This window comes from Osmia lignaria, unplaced genomic scaffold, assembly GCF_051020975.1.
Source record: "Osmia lignaria lignaria isolate PbOS001 unplaced genomic scaffold, iyOsmLign1 scaffold0071, whole genome shotgun sequence".
Classification (NCBI taxonomy): Eukaryota; Metazoa; Arthropoda; class Insecta; order Hymenoptera; family Megachilidae; genus Osmia; species Osmia lignaria.
The window spans coordinates 52,501-60,000 of NW_027478212.1; positions in this window are offsets into that span (position 1 = coordinate 52,501).

Consider the following 7,500-nt stretch of genomic DNA (forward strand, 5'->3'; position numbering starts at 1 on the left):
CTTTGAAAAATTTCGGGGCAAAGCAATACGCGGCTGGGACTTTGAAATATTTCGGAGCGCACCTAAAGTTCGTTAATTTGGCTAAACGGAGCGAAAATCTGCATTTATACCATCACGGACGTTTAGTTCAATAGCGTTTAACGATCGATCCACGGTACAGAACGCAAAAATATGATTGTTAAAATTTTCGACTAATCGGTTCTAAGAGGCGAAGCAATACGCCGCTGGGACCTTTGAAATATTTCGGAGCGCACCTAAAGTTCGTTATTTTGGCCTAAACGGAGCGAAAATCTGCATTTATACCATCACGGACGTTAGTTTAATAGCGTTTAACGATGGATCCACGGTACAGAATGCAAAAATATGAATGTCTAAAATTTTCGACTAATCGGTTCTAAGAGGCGAAGCAATACGCCGCTGGGACTTTGAAATATTTCGGAGCGCACCTAAAGTTCGTTATTTTTGGCTAAACGGAGCGAAAATCTGCATTTATACCATCACGGACGTTAGTTTAATAGCGTTTAACGATGGATCCACGGGTACAGAATGCAAAAATATGATTGTTAAAATTTTCGACTAATCGCGGTTCTAAGAGGCGAAGCAATACGCCGCTGGGACTTTGAAATATTTCGGAGCGCACCTAAAGTTCGTTATTTTGGCTAAACGGAGCGAAAATCTGCATTTATACCATCACGGACGTAGTTCAATAGCGTTTAACGATCGATCCACGGTACAGAATGCAAAAATATGATTGTTAAAATTTTCGACTAATCGGTTCTAAGAGGCGAAGCAATACGCCGCTGGGGACTTTGAAATATTTCGGAGCGCACCTAAAGTTCGTTATTTTGGCTAAACGGAGCGAAAATCTGCATTTATACCATCACGGACGTTAGTTTAATAGCGTTTAACGATGGATCCACGGTACAGAATGCAAAAATATGATTGTTAAAATTTTCGACTAATCGGTTCTAAGAGGCGAAGCAATACGCCGCTGGGACTTTGACAATATTTCGCGAGCGCACCTAAAGTTCGTTATTTTTGGCTAAACGGAGCGAAAATCTGCATTTATACCATCACGGACGTTAGTTCAATAGCGTTTAACGATCGATCCACGGTACAGAATGCAAAAATATGATTGTTAAAATTTTCGACTAATCGGTTCTAAGAGGCGAAGCAATACGCCGCTGGGACTTTGAAATATTTCGGAGCGCACCTAAAGTTCGTTATTTTGGCTAAACGGAGCGAAAATCTGCATTTATACCATCACGGGACGTTAGTTTAATAGCGTTTAACGATGGATCCACGGTACAGAATGCAAAAATATGATTGTTAAAATTTTCGACTAATCGGTTCTAAGAGGCGAAGCAATACGCCGCTGGGACTTTGAAATATTTCGGAGCGCACCTAAAGTTCGTTATTTTGGCTAAACGGAGCGAAAATCTGCATTTATACCATCACGGACGTTAGTTCAATAGCGTTTAACGATCGATCCACGGTACAGAATGCAAAAATATGATTGTTAAAATTTTCGACTAATCGGTTCTAAGAGGCGAAGCAATACGCCGCTGGGACTTTGAAATATTTCGGAGCGCACCTAAAGTTCGTTATTTTGGCTAAACGGAGCGAAAATCTGCATTTATACCATCACGGACGTTAGTTAATAGCGTTTAACGATGGATCCACGGTACAGAATGCAAAAAATATGATTGTTAAAATTTTCGACTAATCGGTTCTAAGAGGCGAAGCAATACGCCGCTGGGACTTTGAAATATTTCGAGAGCGCACCTAAAGTTCGTTATTTTGGCTAAACGGAGCGAAAATCTGCATTTATACCATCACGGACGTTAGTTTTAATAGCGTTTAACGATGGATCCACGGTACAGAATGCAAAAATATGATTGTTAAAATTTTCGACTAATCGGTTCTAAGAGGCGAAGCAATACGCCGCTGGGACTTTGAAATATTTCGGAGCGCACCTAAAGTTCGTTATTTTGGCTAAACGGAGCGAAAATCTGCATTTATACCATCACGGACGTTAGTCCAATAGCGTTTAACGATGGATCCACGGTACAGAATGCAAAAATATGATTGTTAAAATTTTCGACTAATCGGTTCTAAGAGGCGAAGCAATACGCCGCTGGGACTTTGAAATATTTCGGAGCGCACCTAAAGTTCGTTATTTTGGCTAAACGGAGCGAAAATCTGCATTTTATACATCACGGACGTTAGTTTAATAGCGTTTAAACGAATGGATCCACGGTACAGAATGCAAAAATATGATTGTTAAAATTTTCTAATCGGTTCTAAGAGGCGAAGCAATACGCCGCTGGGACTTTGAAATATTTCGGAGCGCACCTAAAGTTCGTTATTTTGGCTAAACGGAGCGAAAATCTGCATTTATACCATCACGGACGTTAGTTAATAGCGTTTAACGATCGATCCACGGTACAGAATGCAAAAATATGATTGTTAAAATTTTCGACTAATCGGTTCTAAGAGGCGAAGCAATACGCCGCTGGGACTTTGAAATATTTCGGAGCGCACCTAAAGTTCGTTATTTTGGCTAAACGGAGCGAAAATCTGCATTTATACCATCACGGACGTTAGTTTAATAGCGTTTAACGATGGATCCACGGTACAGAATGCAAAAATATGATTGTTAAAATTTTCGACTAATCGGTTCTAAGAGGCGAAGCAATACGCCGCTGGGACTTTGAAATATTTCGGAGCGCACCTAAAGTTCGTTATTTTGGCTAAACGGAGCGAAAATCTGCATTTATACCATCACGGACGTTAGTTTAATAGCGTTTAACGATGGATCCACGGTACAGAATGCAAAAATATGATTGTTAAAATTTTCGACTAATCGGTTCTAAGAGGCGAAGCAATACGCCGCTGGGACTTTGAAATATTTCGGAGCGCACCTAAAGTTCGTTATTTTGGCTAAACGGAGCGAAAATCTGCATTTATACCATCACGGACGTTAGTTTCAATAGCGTTTAACGATCGATCCACGGTACAGAATGCAAAAATATGATTGTTAAAATTTTCGACTAATCGGTTCTAAGAGGCGAAGCAATACGCCGCTGGGACTTTGAAATATTTCGGAGCGCACCTAAAGTTCGTTATTTTGGCTAAACGGAGCGAAAATCTGCATTTATACCATCACGGACGTTAGTTCAATAGCGTTTAAACGATCGATCCACGGTACAGAATGCAAAAATATGATTGTTAAAATTTTCGACTAATCGGTTCTAAGAGGCGAAGCAATACGCCGCTGGGACTTTGAAATATTTCGGAGCGCACCTAAAGTTCGTTATTTTGGCTAAACGGAGCGAAAATCTGCATTTATACCATCACGGACGTTAGTTCAATAGCGTTTAACGATGGATCCACGGTACAGAATGCAAAAATATGATTGTTAAAATTTTCGACTAATCGGTTCTAAGAGGCGAAGCAATACGCCGCTGGGACTTTGAAATATTTCGGAGCGCACCTAAAGTTCGTTATTTTGGCTAAACGGAGCGAAAATCTGCATTTATACCATCACGGACGTTAGTTTAATAGCGTTTAACGATGGATCCACGGTACAGAATGCAAAAATATGATTGTTAAAATTTTCGACTAATCGGTTCTAAGAGGCGAAGCAATACGCCGCTGGGACTTTGAAATATTTCGGAGCGCACCTAAAGTTCGTTATTTTGGCTAAACGGAGCGAAAATCTGCATTTATACCATCACGGACGTTAGTTTAATAGCGTTTAACGATGGATCCACGGTACAGAATGCAAAAATATGATTGTTAAAATTTTCGACTAATCGGTTCTAAGAGGCGAAGCAATACGCCGCTGGGACTTTGAAATATTTCGGAGCGCACCTAAAGTTCGTTATTTTGGCTAAACGGAGCGAAAATCTGCATTTATACCATCACGGACGTTAGTTTAATAGCGTTTAACGATGGATCCACGGTACAGAATGCAAAAATATGATTGTTAAAATTTTCGACTAATCGGTTCTAAGAGGCGAAGCAATACGCCGCTGGGACTTTGAAATATTTCGGAGCGCACCTAAAGTTCGTTATTTTGGCTAAACGGAGCGAAAATCTGCATTTATACCATCACGGACGTTAGTTTAATAGCGTTTAACGATGGATCCACGGTACAGAATGCAAAAATATGATTGTTAAAATTTTCGACTAATCGGTTCTAAGAGGCGAAGCAATACGCCGCTGGGACTTTGAAATATTTCGGAGCGCACCTAAAGTTCGTTATTTTGGCTAAACGGAGCGAAAATCTGCATTTATACCATCACGGACGTTAGTTTAATAGCGTTTAACGATGGATCCACGGTACAGAATGCAAAAATATGATTGTTAAAATTTTCGACTAATCGGTTCTAAGAGGCGAAGCAATACGCCGCTGGGACTTTGAAATATTTCGGAGCGCACCTAAAGTTCGTTATTTTGGCTAAACGGAGCGAAAATCTGCATTTATACCATCACGGACGTTAGTTTAATAGCGTTTAACGATGGATCCACGGTACAGAATGCAAAAATATGATTGTTAAAATTTTCGACTAATCGGTTCTAAGAGGCGAAGCAATACGCCGCTGGGACTTTGAAATATTTCGGAGCGCACCTAAAGTTCGTTATTTTGGCTAAACGGAGCGAAAATCTGCATTTATACCATCACGGACGTTAGTTTAATAGCGTTTAACGATGGATCCACGGTACAGAATGCAAAAATATGATTGTTAAAATTTTCGACTAATCGGTTCTAAGAGGCGAAGCAATACGTCGCTGGGACTTTGAAATATTTCGGAGCGCACCTAAAGTTCGTTATTTTGGCTAAACGGAGCGAAAATCTGCATTTATACCATCACGGACGTTAGTTCAATAGCGTTTAACGATCGATCCACGGTACAGAATGCAAAAATATGATTGTTAAAATTTTCGACTAATCGGTTCTAAGAGGCGAAGCAATACGCCGCTGGGACTTTGAAATATTTCGGAGCGCACCTAAAGTTCGTTATTTTGGCTAAACGGAGCGAAAATCTGCATTTATACCATCACGGACGTTAGTTTAATAGCGTTTAACGATGGATCCACGGTACAGAATGCAAAAATATGATTGTTAAAATTTTCGACTAATCGGTTCTAAGAGGCGAAGCAATACGTCGCTGGGACTTTGAAATATTTCGGAGCGCACCTAAAGTTCGTTATTTTGGCTAAACGGAGCGAAAATCTGCATTTATACCATCACGGACGTTAGTTCAATAGCGTTTAACGATCGATCCACGGTACAGAATGCAAAAATATGATTGTTAAAATTTTCGACTAATCGGTTCTAAGAGGCGAAGCAATACGCCGCTGGGACTTTGAAATATTTCGGAGCGCACCTAAAGTTCGTTATTTTGGCTAAACGGAGCGAAAATCTGCATTTATACCATCACGGACGTTAGTTTAATAGCGTTTAACGATGGATCCACGGTACAGAATGCAAAAATATGATTGTTAAAATTTTCGACTAATCGGTTCTAAGAGGCGAAGCAATACGCCGCTGGGACTTTGAAATATTTCGGAGCGCACCTAAAGTTCGTTATTTTGGCTAAACGGAGCGAAAATCTGCATTTATACCATCACGGACGTTAGTTTAATAGCGTTTAACGATGGATCCACGGTACAGAATGCAAAAATATGATTGTTAAAATTTTCGACTAATCGGTTCTAAGAGGCGAAGCAATACGCCGCTGGGACTTTGAAATATTTCGGAGCGCACCTAAAGTTCGTTATTTTGGCTAAACGGAGCGAAAATCTGCATTTATACCATCACGGACGTTAGTTTAATAGCGTTTAACGATGGATCCACGGTACAGAATGCAAAAATATGATTGTTAAAATTTTCGACTAATCGGTTCTAAGAGGCGAAGCAATACGCCGCTGGGACTTTGAAATATTTCGGAGCGCACCTAAAGTTCGTTATTTTGGCTAAACGGAGCGAAAATCTGCATTTATACCATCACGGACGTTAGTTCAATAGCGTTTAACGATCGATCCACGGTACAGAATGCAAAAATATGATTGTTAAAATTTTCGACTAATCGGTTCTAAGAGGCGAAGCAATACGCCGCTGGGACTTTGAAATATTTCGGAGCGCACCTAAAGTTCGTTATTTTGGCTAAACGGAGCGAAAATCTGCATTTATACCATCACGGACGTTAGTTTAATAGCGTTTAACGATGGATCCACGGTACAGAATGCAAAAATATGATTGTTAAAATTTTCGACTTATCGGTTCTGGATCACTGAAAAATCAAAAAAAATTATTAATTTTGATTAATTAAATTACATATGTAGTTTTATATTGTTATAGTCTCGTATTTGTTAATGTTTTGTCGTAAGAAAATGCAAAAATATCGTTTTAATGTTTTCGTCTCATCGGTTCTGGATCGCTGAAAAATCAAAAAAAAATATTAATTTTGATTAATTAAATTACAAATGGAGTTTTATATTGCTATAGTCGCTTATTTGTTAATGTTTTACCGTAAGAAAATGCAAAAATATCGTTTTAATATTTTCATCTCATCGGTTCTGGGCGGTTTTAAAATTTTTTAAAATATTAATTAAACCCATGATTTACATGAGAATGTGAATTTATTATGTCCTGCATGTTAATTTATTAATTTTCATGTATAGAACGTTATAAAATGAAAGGATATGTTCGACGATATTTTCAGTCTAAGTTTTACCGTGCCGGCGGGATGGTACGCTCTCACGGCGGTTTGCACAGGCATACGCCTGGGCGTAAGCCCATGCGTCGCCGACCTAGCGGCCGGCCGTTCGGTATTTATAGGAAGGCACTTTCGGTTCGCTCGGACCGGTCGGGAGTAGCGTCGAGCGTGTGGCTCTTTTATGACTTCGGTTGAAAAGCAGTCTACCGCTCCTCGAGAATATACTTTCTCGACTATTCTCGTTCCGGTTTTCCGTTGCGGATTATTATTAATCTCCACACAGCATTACCACGGGTCGGTGTCTAAGACCGAATGGCCCATATGTGGTGAGCCTTGTAATATAAGGCTGGTGACCTGTATGCACTTATAAATGTTGCATACTTGTACAAACTGAGCATCAACTGTCTGTAACCAAAATTTGTTAAAACTGAAAAAGTTATAAGATTGTATAAAATTTTTGAACCAAGAAAGTAGTGTTAGACGAAAATTCGTTCTATCACTTTTAGAAGGGAGACTGTTTGGAAATATTTAAAGTATAAAATACACAAAAGTCCACTGAATTATGAACAAAATTACGTCCCTGAATTTAAGAAAAGTCAAGAGGTGTCAGAAATAAAATCCTCTCTGATACGTTCAGAGAGGAAAATAAGTATGGAGAGAGGAGTAAAAATGAAAGAAGTTTTAAGGCTGGGGAAACTTCTAAAGGAGAGAGATTCCAACATATCTAATATGTACATTTAAAGCAAGTCCAAGGAACTCTCTCCGTTAATGT